This window comes from Archocentrus centrarchus, chromosome 7 (genome assembly GCF_007364275.1).
Source record: "Archocentrus centrarchus isolate MPI-CPG fArcCen1 chromosome 7, fArcCen1, whole genome shotgun sequence".
Classification (NCBI taxonomy): Eukaryota; Metazoa; Chordata; class Actinopteri; order Cichliformes; family Cichlidae; genus Archocentrus; species Archocentrus centrarchus.
The window spans coordinates 36,585,910-36,599,601 of record NC_044352.1 but is presented as its reverse complement, the minus strand read 5'-3'; positions in this window follow the sequence as shown (position 1 = coordinate 36,599,601).

Below are 13,692 nucleotides of genomic sequence, written 5' to 3'. Positions count from 1 at the left end.
GCTACTGTTAGGAATTGGAAAAATAAGGGATAAATAAAGTGTTTCTTATCTTTATCTTATCTCACTCTGAGACTGCCATGGACCCCTGTGTCCTCTTAAGTCCTGACCCACCTTCTCTCTGTTCCTCCTCTGCTTGCTCTCACTCGTTCTCCCTCTGCCGTGTGTGTGTTGGTATGAACACAGAAGTCAGCACTGGCACACCTGATGTTCATCTACAATTACCAACAGTATCTAATCCTCTCCATCCCCTGCCAGATTGTTAGGCTACAGAGCTGTGGTAGCATAACTCAGGCCCCCTACATCTGATACGTTGTTTGTTTGCTTACTTGTGAACGCTGTCGTAGTCCTCGGCCGTTTGCCCAGCGTTTTTTCTGAGGTTCTGTTTTTGTTGTAACTCTGAATGTAAGTCCTCATTCAGTGTAAATTCAAGTGTTCATTAAAGTCACTGAATATTTTCTAGTGCGTCCAGCCGTCGAGTCCTTCGCCCAAACAGAGACCACCGCTAAAAATGTCTTTTGAAAGAACTCCTGGTGATTTTAATATTCTTTAACAAATGCTGTATCTGTGGGAAAGCTGCAGTTTTAACCCACAGTGAACAAAGCCTGATGTAAAGACTGCCTGATGGTGTGCTTACTTTGTGTGACTCTTCTTCTTAAGTCCAGTCATGTGTAACATGCTCGTCACCCATCACTTTGTGGCTGGCTGCTGGTCTCTAATGGGCATTCCAGGTTCAGGAATAGGTAACAACTTTGTACATTTCCACACTCCACAGCATGTCAGTCAACAGTATTCTTAGCTCCCACTGCTGCCTGTCATCATTACAACTCGACAAATTTCATAGACATTCCACAGTCTTGGGTTACTACGTCACTGCTAGTCTCTTGCTGTGTGTACGCCACTTTAGTCTAACGTGCTGCTGGTAACATGAGGCACAGCTATATTTATAATTAGTGAGTATCATCTGAACACAAGGGATAGCAAAAAAAATCATGCTTTTTGTGCAAAGGAGTAAAGATGGAAGTTAAAGCAGACATATATCTTGCCTTACTTGATCGTAGCAGCTAACTCTGAACTACACGGTACACGATACAGTCAAAAATAAATATAAGTGAGCTAAGTGGCTGCTGAAACAATGTTGCCTCTTTTCCTTGAACAAATTAAATGATTCACTTGTTCTTGGAAAAAATATGCCTTTGTGCCACATATTAGTTGACAAATGATGCAGCTACTGTGATATTTCAGAAAGCCAGAAATCCAAAAGTGAGATTTCTTTATTGGCATCATTAAAAAGATTATATAACCAAAAAAAACCCAAAAAAATGGACTGAGACAGAGCCACTGAAAGGAGCAGCAAACGAGTCAGACAGAAAGCATGTTCTCTCTAATCACTGCAGTGCTGCAGTCATCATGCTGTCCCTGCTTGTGGCAGTTTTATTATCAGAGCTGGTATGCAACACAAGAGTCATTTCCCCTAACGATCTCAGTCACCTTCCACACCTCAGGACAAGTGAGTGTGGCTGACATGAGTATAGAGGAGGGGAGTGCAGCAGAGAAAGATAATACATATATGAAAAGGACAAATGAAGAAAAAAAGCAGTGGTGTATGAAAGTGAGCCAACAAAGATACCCTTTAAAACTCCAGTTTTAATGAGATGATAGTAAATTATGTAAATGACCATGGGTTAAGAGGACTCGAAGCTGCAAAGCTGTTGAGAAATGAGAACCCTGCAGTGGCAGTTAATGCTCCTCTGTTCGTTCTGTTTGCCTCAAGCATAAACTGTTTCATATTTTGTAACGCTGCCATGGTGCTAAGTATCAACAACTGGTGTTGTAGTTAAAGTCAGAACAACTGGTGTTGTATTACCTGCCATGAAAAATGTCCTACTGTCATTGAGACCAGAAACAGCAAAGTTCACACTTCACTGGTAATGAGATGAGTGCAGAGGGAGAGTGAATCCAATTATAACTCAGTGAATAGCACAGATTAAACTAACAAAAAAACCAAAAACAGAACAAAACAAGCAGCCACCCAGACAGCAGCTTCTGAAGATATCTGCTTTAAAATTTTTTTTTTTTTTAAAAAAGAAGTCCAAATTCAACCTACATGGATCTGATGGTAGAGATTTGTGAGGACAAAGACACAGGAAGACTTCTTGTCATGGAGCAGAACAGCTTTATTGCTGGGTCAAATGTGTAAATACACTAAATATACACAGGGCTGGACGGGAGCCAGAAATGCACTATACTGCCGAAAGTATTCACTCAGCATCCAGATCACTCAATTCAGGTGTTCCAGTCACTTCCACAGGTGTATAAACCAGCACCTAGACATGCAGACTGCTTCTACAAACATCAGTGAAAGAATGGGTCGCTCTCAGGAGCTCAGTGAGTTCCAGCGTGGTACCGTTATAGGATGATACCTGTGCAACAAGTCCAGTCACTACTAAATATTCCACAGTCAGCTGTTAGTGGGATTATAACAAAGTGGAAGTGATTGGGAATGACCAACGACTGTAAAATCACAGAGTGGGGTCAGTGGATGCTGAGGGTCATAGTGCGCAGAGGTCATCAACTTCCTGCAGAGTCAATCACTACAGACCTCCAACCTTCATGTGGCCTTCAGATCAGCTCAGGAACAGTGTGTAGAGAGCTTCTTGGAATGGGTTTCCATGGCAGCTGCATCCAAGCCTTACATCACCAAGCTCAATGCAGAGCATCGGATGCAGTGGTGTAAAGCACGCCAAGTGCATACAAGGTCACCTACAAGGTCTTGAATAATCAGGCCCCATCTTATCTCAAAGACCTCATAGTACCATATCACCCCAATAGAGCACTTTGCTCTCAGACTGCTGGCTTACTTGTGGTTGCTAGTGTGGCAAGCCCAGGGTTGGATGGTGTAGTTGGTAGTGGTGTATGGAGGTGAGTGAATCAGTGAAAAAAAAAGATTCTCAATAGACAACGCCACCGTGGGAATTTCACCCAGGGAATTTTAGATTTTACCAGAAGGCACTCACAGGTTCACCCACTAATGAGGCAGGAGATGAGGTTCAATACGTTAAAACAATACAATTTTATTTTTTAAAAATGATCGAAATGCAAAAGCACAAAAGCAAAACACAACAAAATCATAACCAGTAGCTGGGGCTCGATGAGGTGGACTTGGCTCAAAACCTTACCAATTAAGGCAACAGGTAGCAACAGTTGAAGCACTTCTTCAGTGCCATCGGGGCGGAACACTTGATGGTAAAGGACTCCATCCTTCTCCACCAAGCGGTCCCACTGCCAAAGCAGAATCACTGCAGTTGGAGACATTTTGCCTGCTCCTCGTGATTAGGGTGCTGCTTCTGCACCCAAAACTCACACAGTTCTTGAAAGACAGGATTGGCTTGTTGAAGAGCACAGAGCTTGCCAGGAGTGGCATGGCTGCAATAGCAGCTTGGGCTGCCTCCGCCTCCGCCTTCATCAACCCCAAAGGACACTGCAAAGACTTAGGCACGGCAGTACCGGGAAGCATGGCTACCACATCCTGGGTCCACCTCCAGGATAAATGGAAGAGAGAAATCAGCATAGGCCAACACTGGGGCAGTGGTGGGCTTCATTTTCAGGGCTTCAAAGTTCTGTTGACACTCGTCAGACCACTTCTCAATAACACCACAACCAGACCTTTTACCAGCTTTGGCGCTGCCAAATTCAGCTATAACCTCATGCAAAGGGGCTGCCAACCCCTCCACACAACGTCAATAGTAGCTGGCAAACCCAAGAAAAGAATGCAACTCCAAGGCAGTGGTGGGAACAGGCCAGTTAGCTACTGCCTCAATCTTACTGGGATCGGTGGCCTAGATAGCGTACCTCCCTCTGGAAGAAGGAACACTTGCTCAACTTAACCTTGAGACCCTCATTTTGAAGTCGGTCTAACACCACCTTCATCCTCTCTGAATTCTGTTCCACAGTAGAGGAAAACACAGTGATATCATTGAGGTACAACAATAGCGACTGGCACTTTTGATCCCTGCATTAGTCTCTGGAAGGTGCTAGGGGCATTACAGAGCCCAGATGGCACTCTGTTCTATTCAATCAAGCCAAATGGTGTGCAGAAAGCAATCTCTGGCTTATCTGCCTTACTAACTGGCACCTGGATATAACCACTGGCCAAGTCTAGGGTCGAAAACCAGCAGGCACAGACAACATATCAAGTGACTCTTCTATACAGTGGCTTGCAAAAGTATTCATACCCCTTGAAATTTTCCATATTTTGTCACATTACAACCACAAACATAAATATATATTCACTGGAATTTAATGTCAAAGACCAACACAAAGTGGTTACAATTGTGAAGTGCAAAGAAAATTATACATGATTCAAAACATTTTTTACAAATAAAAAACTGAAAAGTGCGGTGTGCAAAAGTATTGAGCCCCCTTTTCTCTGAATGCAACCAACTGCATTGAGAAGTTGCCTGATGACTGCTAATGACTACAAAGAGTCCACCTGTGTGTAATCTAACCTCAGTACAAATACAGCTGCTCCGTGACGGCCTCAGAGGTTGGTTAAGAGAATATTGGGGAGTAAACAGCATCATGAAGTCCAAAGAACACAGCAGACAGGTCAGGAAGAAGGTTGTGGAGAAGTTTAAAGCAGGCTTAGGCTATAAAAAGATTTCCCAAGCTTTGAACATCTCACGGAGCACTGTTCAATCCATTATCCTGAAATGGAAAGAGTACGGCACAACTGTAAACCTACCAAGACAAGGCCGTCCACCTAAACTTACAGGCCCAACAAGGAGAGCACTGATCAGAGATGCAGCCAAGAGGCCCACGGTGACTCTGGACCAAATACAGAGATCCACAGCCCAGGTGGGGGAATCTGTCCACAGGACAACTATTAGTCATGTACTGCACAAATGTGGTCTTTATGGAAGAGTGGCAAGAAGAAAGCCATTGTTAAAAGAAAACCATCAAAAGTCCTGTTTGCAGTTTGCCAGAAGCTGTTGGAGACACAGCAAACATGTGGAACAAGGTGCTTTGGTCAGAGGAGACCAAAATTGAACTTTTTGGCCAAAATGCAAAACGCTGTGTGTGGCAGAGAATTAACACTGCACATCACTCTGAACACACCATCCCCACTGTCACATATGGTGGTGGCAGCATCATGCTCTGGGGCTGCTTCTCTTCACCAGGGACAGGGAAGTTGGTCAGAGTTGATGGGAAGATGGATGGAGCCAAATACAGGAAGAAAACCTGTTGGAGTCTGCAAAAGACTTGAGACTGGGGCGGAGGTTCACCTTCCAGCAGGACAACGACCCTAAACATAAAGCCAGGGCTACAATGGAACGGTTTCAAACCAAACATATTCATGTGTTAGAACGGCCCAGTCAACGTCCAGACCTAAACCCAATCTGCTGTTCACAAACGCTCTCCATCTAATCTGACTGAGCTTGAGCTGTTTTGCAAAGAAGAATGGGCAAAACTTTCAGTCACTAGATGTTCAAAGCTGGTGGAGACAAACCCTAAAAGACCTGCAGCTGTAACTGCAGCAAAAGGTGGTTCAACAAAGTACTGACTCAGTTTTTTATTTGTAAAAAATGTTTTGAATCATGTATAATTTTCTTTCCACTTCACAATTGTATATCACTGTGTGTTGGTCTTTCACATTAAATTCCAGTGAAATATATTTATGTTTGAGGTTGTAATGTAAAAAAAAATATGGAAAAGTTCAGCCACTGCCACTGTACGTGGCTGAGGAAAAGCGTCCTTTCAGGTCTTACTATTGAGCTGTCGGTAGTCAACACACAGTCTTATGCTACCAGCCTTTTTCCTGACCAGCACAATAGGAGCTGCTACTTCCCCAGATAACCTGGGAAGAAAGCAACTGGGTGATGTGTTCCTTTACAACCTCATATTCAGAGGGTGGAATTCGCCTATAGCGCTGCCTGACCGGAACATCATCCACCAAAGGAATGTCGTGGGAGATTAGGTTGGTACACCCCAAATCTCCATCGTGAGCTGAAAAAACAGGAATATACAGGAATATACTGCCTCAGCAGAGACCTCACCTGACCCTGTTCCTCAGCAGGCAACGATGACGGGTCTGTGTCCTCAACCTGCTGCTGTACAGTAGGAGCAACTGTCTGGGATGTCACCATGGCTATAGCAGATGGCACCTCAGTGACTCCTGAAGGAAGGCTGACCACATTTACTGTGTCCAGTGTGCCAACCACAGTGCGGGGATACAAGACAACCTCAGTGGACCCTACATTAACCACAGGTATATAAGCTGTAACCACACAAACCAGGGTGGGTGAAGCAAGCAACCCAGCACGCATCACTGTACAGCCTGAATACTCTACTGAACAGATGGCTGCCACAATCTTCATGACACCACCAGGAATCTTGACCATTGTTCTCCCTGGACTGTCCTGTGGGGACTGAGCACCATAATGGCACTGCTACAGTGCCTGCACCACAGGATTTGGGGCCTCAGAGACACAGGGCTGAGAAAACAAGGCCAACCCATGCTGCCCAAAAGGTTCTTGGTAGCACCTACAAATCACATTCATCCCTAAAACTCCATGTACCTGAGCAGACACACCCCCAGGGGCGTCCTTGACAACCAGTACCCCAAAAACACTCCACCCATGTCCACATGTAAATGTGGAACCAGCTCCCAGCTTGGATTCAGGAGACAGACACCCTCTCTATTTTTAAGATTAGGCTTAAAACTTTCCTTTATGATCAAGTTTATAGTTAGGGCTGGATCAGGTGACCCTGAACCCTCCCTTAGTTATGCTGCTATAGGCCTAGGCTGCTGGGGGGTTCCCATGATGCACTGTTTCTTTTCATTCACCTCTTTTCACTCTGTTTATACCCCACTCTGCATTTAATCGTTAGTTATTATTAATCTCTGTCTCTCTTCCACAGCGTGTCTTTTGTCCTGTCTCTCTCCCCTCAGCCCCAACCGGTCACAGCAGATGACTGCCCCTCCCTGAGCCTGGTTCTGGCTCTGCAGCTGCAGTGATGTAGATGTTCTCCCTTGTGGTAAAGAGAGACCTGATTGTAAAAGTGAAGCTGTTTATTTACCAGTCGATCTATATCCTTACCCTCACCTATGGTCAAGAGCTTTGTGTGGTAAAGAACAAGATCACGGATACAAGCAGTGGAAATGAGCTTCCTCTGAGGGTTGGCTGGGCTTTCCCCTACACAGGGTTAAGAGTGCAGTTGTTTAAGAAGAGCTCAAAGTAGAGCCGCTATTTCTCCACATTGAAAGGAGCCAGCTGAGGTGGTTTGGGTATATGACTAGGATGCCTCTTGGGCTCATCCTGAGTGAAATGTTCTGGGCATGTCCTACCCTACCAGGAGGAGGCTCTGGGGTAGATCCAGGACACCTCAGTGTTCCCCTGGATAAGCTGTTGGAGGTTGCTGGGGAGAGGGAGGTCTGGGTTTCTGTGCTTAGGCTTCTGTCTAAGTACAGAAGAAGAAGCACAGGCCAGCCCCAGATAAGTGTAAGAAGATGGATGGATGGATGGATGGATGGATGGATGGATGGATGGATGGATGGATGGATGGATGGATGGATTCATGGATGGATGGATGGATGGATGGATGGATGGATTCATGGATGGATGGATGGATGGATGGATGGATGGATTCATGGATGGATGGATTCATGGATGGATGGATGGATAGATGGATAGATGGATAGATGGATGGATGGATGGATGGATTCATGGATGGATGGTATTAAAGTGCCTATCAGATTTAATTATAAATTAAGAGAAGGTGCTGTTCCGCTTTAATGCCTGTCTCTATGTATATGAAAATGAATAAACTGTTGCAGCAGTCATGATTTATGACACCACATTTGTTTTTTTCTATTATTATCTTGCTAATCCATCATAATGATCAGTGTTTCTCCTCTGCACACATCTGTTTATGTCATTATACACTCTGTAAGACAGGCTATGCTTTAATTACCCTGCTGGTTAAAGGTGAAGCTTTGTTATAGGCTGGAATAAATGGAGGTAAATGACAACATGGTATTCATTCAGCTCGGGTCGAATGGAAAGAGCCTGTCATAAATATCATCCCCCTCATCAATGTGTTTAGGGTCAGTTAGGAAGTGTCATATTATCATTGCTGTCGAGGAGACTGACATTTTAGTTAAAAATAGCTTGAGAAATATTTGTGATTCAAAGGTTATTTATTTAATATTTTTAGTACATGTAAAATTCACTGCAAAATCCAAAAATCAAACTGTTGTATGTTTAAAAATTCTAATAAAGCCTTATAAATGAACCCCTATAATGAAAGGGTTAATCCTCTTTTAGGTAGAATGGCTCTCTTTGAAATCTCACTGATGAGAAAACTTAACAGGAAGAAGACTCCAGCAGAACCAGACAAGAAACAATATGGAAAATAAACACTTGGTGTTGGTGAGGCCAGTGATCACATTAAGGTTTAACTACAATAGGACTCTAAAATAGAAAGTTACTCAGATAATCAGTTTGCAAGGTTTAATGTCAAGCTCAAAAGATGCAGTAACGAGATTTCACTAGGAGCCTAAACAACACTACCAGAAAACCTTGCAGAAAATCTGGCTAGGTGAAACAACTGGTGTTTAAATGCAACAAGTGATGGGCTGATTGTGTGTGGGTGTGTCAGCCAGGGAGCCAGTGGAAAGCTAAGCCTGGAAGAAACACAGATGTACAAAAAGAGAGGGAGCGATTAAAGGAAAGGTAGAGCTCGGTGGCAGTAACAGAAGTATGTTGGTAAGGAGACCAACAACAGAAAAAGTGGACAGAGAGAGAGAGAGAGAGAGACGTGTCCCCACTCTGAACTGTGATACTGGGAGCTGCTGGTGCTGACCACGTTGCATCTCACTGACCTGCTGCACGTTTCTGCAGAGGACTTCTTGAGATGGTTACATGTGGTGATAGTGACACCTGGCAACTGTTTATGGTACAGTCACAAAAACTTTATAGGTGAGCAGTTCAGACCAAAATGAACACTGCGGTCAAAGAGGGATGTGCTCTGAGAACTGCTTTTCTTCTTATGGCTCTATGTTAGTTTCCCTGGTTGGTCTGACAGTTTGTGAGTTATTTTAAAACTTCAGATAACCCGTAAGCTGGAGAGGGAATGGTGTCTCACTAAATTAGAAGATGCCCATTTAGCCTGGAAAAAGAGTTTGTTGCTCTATAAAAAAGCCCTCCGTAAAGCTAGGACATCTTACTATTCATCATTAATTGAAGAAAATAAGAACAACCCCAGGTTTGTTTTCAGCACTGTAGAGTCAGAGCTCTGTAGAGCCGAGTATTCCTTAATCATTACTTTAATTACAAATGAAATTTTAACCCATCCATCCATTCTCTTCCACTTATCCTGTTCAGGGTCGCAGGGGGGATGGAGCCTATCCCAGCTGACATAGGGTGAGAGGCAGGGTACACCTGTACAGGTCGCCAGCCTGTCACAGAGAGACAGACAACATCCACACTTACATCACACCCGTGGGCAATTTAGAGAGGCCAATTAACCTAACCCCAGTAAGTGCATGACTTTGGACTGTGGGAGGAAACCCACACAGACACGGGGAGAACATGCAAACTCCACAGAGAGAGAGTGAGAGGCTCAGGCCAAGGTGGAATCGAACCCAGGCCTTCCAGATGTTTTAACTGTGAGGCAGCAGTGCTAACCACCATGCTGCCCTGAGAGTTTAACTCAGCCCTAACCTTATGGTGAAATTTTAACCATAAGAGAAAAAAATTATTCATAACCATCTCAAAGACTTATCTTTGTGTACAACTACTTTTAATACTACTGATATTTATTTAGACTGTTTCTGCCTGATTGGTCTTTCAGAGTTAACTTCAATAGTTACTTCCTCCAAACCAGCAACATGTTTGTTAGATCCCATTCCTACTAGACTGTTCAAAGAAGTCTTTCCATTTATTGATGCTTCTATCTTAAAAATGATCAATCAGTCTTTATTAGTTGGCTATGTACCACAGACCTTCAAGGTGGCTGTAATTAAACCTCTACTTAAAAAGCCATCACTGACCCAGCTGTCTTAGCTAATTATAGGCCAATCTCCAACCTTCCTTTTCTCTCAAAGATTCTTGAAAGAGTAGTTGTAAAACAGCTAACTGATCATCTGCAGAGGAACGGTTTATTTGAAGAGTTTCAGTCAGGTTTCAGAATTCATCACAGTACAGAAACAGCATTAGTGAAGGTTACCAATGATCTTCTTACAGCCTCTGACAGTGGACTCATCTCTGTTCTTGTCCTGTTGGACCTCAGTGCAGCTTTGATACTGTTGACCATAACATTTTATTACAGAGATTAGAGCATACTATAGGTATGCTGTGAGGTGCCATGACTTTGTGTCTGATGTGGTAATCTGCAGCACGGGGGCACCACAGGGCACGGTCCTCTCACCCTTTCTGTTCAGTCTGTACACTTCAGACTTCAGGTACAACTCAGACCACTGCCACCTACAGAAGTTTTCAAATGATACGGCCATCATTGGATGTGTATCAGATGGGAACGACGAGGAATACAGGGAAGTCATCGGTGACTTTGTCAGCTGGTGTGAGACCAATGCTCTCCAAATCAACGCCAGTAAGATGAAGGAGATGATCATAGACTTCAGGAGGAAGTCACCCCCTACAACACTGGTGAACATCCAGGGAAAGGACATGGAGACAGTGGTCTCTTACAGGTACCTGGGTGTTCACCTCAACAAGCTGGACTGGACTACAAACACAGACGTCCTGTATAAGAAGGGCCAGAGTCGACTCCACCTGCTGAGGAGACTGAGGTCCTTCAGTGTCTGCAGGACTCTGTTAAAGACCTTTTATGACTCAGTAGTAGCATCTGCCCTTTTCTATGCAGTGGCCAGGTGGATGCACCAAAAGGGACAGGAGCAGGATCGACAAACTGGTGCGGAGGTCGAGCTCTGTGCTGGGATGTCCTCTGGAGTCTGTGATGGTGGTGGGTGAGAGGGGGATGTTAGCAAAGCTGACACTTGTCTGCGCTACTAAACTATTTTTGTGCTACTGAAATATTTAACTTGCTAGTACCAGTGCGACCACCTGCTAAAGTAAGTGTACAGCCCTGGAATGACCTGGTCATTATGCTTGATAAAAGACTCAAGCCATTTTGTTTGGTGGTTTGCCCACGTCTTACAATTATGAAACATATACATATGTAAATTATACATGATAAGATAAGATAAGATAAGATAGATAAGATAGTGTTTATTTGTCACATGCACAGTTATACACAGTACAATGCACATTGAAATGTATTTTGTACCTGCAACCATATATACACACACATATAAATAAGAAGAATAAAAATAAAAATAAGTAATTCACACTATACACTATACTCTATATACTATACACTATACACACTTTTTAAATTATAATATTTACATTGTACAATAATGGTCCAGTTAGGGCTCAGAGTTGAGCAGACGGATGGCTTGTGGGTAAAAACTCTTCTTCAACCTTTCAGTCTTAGTCCTCAGGCAGCGGTAACGCCGGCCTGATGGGAGCAGGGAGAAGAGAGAGTGTCCGGGGTGGCTGGGCTGTTTTAGGATCTTCATGGCCCTCAGCCTGCACTGCGTGGTGTAAATGTCCTGCAGGTTGGGGAGGGTGGTTCTGATGGTCCGTTCAGCTGAACGAACCACCCTTTTTAGGGCCATGAAGTCCTGCTTAGTGCAGTTTCCCATCCAGGTGGTGATGCTCCCACGCATGATGCTCTCGATGGTGCAGGTGTAAAAGTTCCTGAGCACCTTGAGTGGGAGCTTGAAGTCTCTCAGCCGCCTGAGGAGGTAGAGACGCTGTCTGGCCTTCTTCACAGTGATGTTTATGTGATGAGTCCAGGACAGGTCCTGTGAGATGGTCACTCCCAGGTATTTGAAAGTGTCCACTCTTTCCACCTCAGCACCACTGATGAGAAGTGGATGGTAGTCCCTCTGCTGCTTCCTGCTGAAGTCCACGATCAGTTCCTTTGTTTTGCTGACGTTGAGCAGGAGGTGGTTCTCCTGGCACCAGTTCTCCAGGCGGGAGACCTCTCTCCTGTAGGCTGTCTCCTCATTGTGAGAGATTAGTCCCACAACAGCAGTGTCGTCAGCAAACTTGATGATGACGTTGGACTCTGACGTGGCCTCGCAGTCATGGGTGTACAGTGAGTACAGCAGAGGGCTGAGCACACAGCCTTGGGGGGATCCAGTGTTGAGGGTGAGGGAGGATGAGGTGAGGTGACCCACTCGTACCACCTGTGGTCTGCTGGTCAGGAAGCTGTGAACCCACCTGCACAGGGATGGGCCCAGGCCCAGGTCCAGCAGCTTAGAGACCAGCCTGGAGGGAACTATGGTGTTGAATGCTGAGCTGTAATCTACAAACAGCACTCTCACATAGTTCCCCTTACCAGTGTCTATGTGTGAAAGGGTCTTGTGGAGGAGGAAGGATATGGCGTCGTCTGTGGATCTGTCTGGCCGGTATGCAAACTGTAGTGGGTCGAGGGTGGTGGGCAGTGAGGAGGTGATGAATGTCTTGATGAGTCTCTCAAAACACTTCATCACCACAGAGGTGAGCGCTATGGGCCTGAAGTCATTGGGGCTGCTGGGGTGTGGTTTCTTTGGGACAGGGACTATGATGGACTTTTTAAAGCAGGTGGGAATCACACACAGTTTCAGTGAGAGGTTGAATATCAGTGTAAACACAGGTGCCAGCTGGTCAGCGCAGGTCTTAAGGACACGTCCACTAATACCGTCTGGTCCAGCCGCTTTCCTGGTGTTTACACGTCTAAACGCCCTCCTCACGTCGCGCTCCGTCACAGTGAGTGTCTCCGCCCCTCCGGCCGGGAGCGCAGCGGGCTGTCGGCTTCCCGACTCAAAGCGCGCAAAGAAGATGTTGAGTTCATCAGCCAGAGAAGCGTCGGCACTCACCGGGTGTGTGTGTGGTGCTTTGTAGTCCGTGATGGTGCGTAGTCCCTGCCACAGTCCCCTGGAGTCAGACTGTTGTAGTTGCTGTTCCAGTCTGCGGCCGTAGCGATGTTTAGCCTCTTTCACCGCTCTGCGGACGTTGTATGATGCAACCTTGTAGTCCTCCATGTTCCCAGAGGCGAGGCCGGAGTTGTAGGCAACGGTGCGGGACCTCAGGGCGTCGCGGACAGATTTATCCACCCACGGCTTCTGGTTGGGAAAAGTCCTGATGGTCCTCCTAAGTGAAGTGTCTTCAACAACTTTCCCAATAAATCCCACAACAGTTTCCGTAAACTCCTCGATGTCTCCGCCCGCGCTGCTGCGAAACATGTCCCAGTCGGTTGAATCCAACGCACCCTGCAGAGCGGCCTCTGTTTGATCAGACCACCGTGTCACTTCTCTCACAGCAGGGGGTTCCTGCCTGAGCCGTTGTTTGTATTTCGGCATGAGAAGCACAGAGGTGTGGTCAGACTTCCCAAAAGGCGGAAGAGGCTTTGCTTTGTAGCCATCTTTGAATGGAGAATAGCAGTGGTCTAGGGTCCTCTCTCCTCTGGTGGGGCAGTCGATGTGTTGAATCAACTCCGGTATCAGCTTTTTCAAGTTTGCACTGTTAAAGTCCCCGGCTACGATGAGAGCCGCATCACGCTGGTTAGCCTGATAGGTGGAAATCGCCTCATGTAGCTCGGATAGTGCAGTGTTTGTGTCCG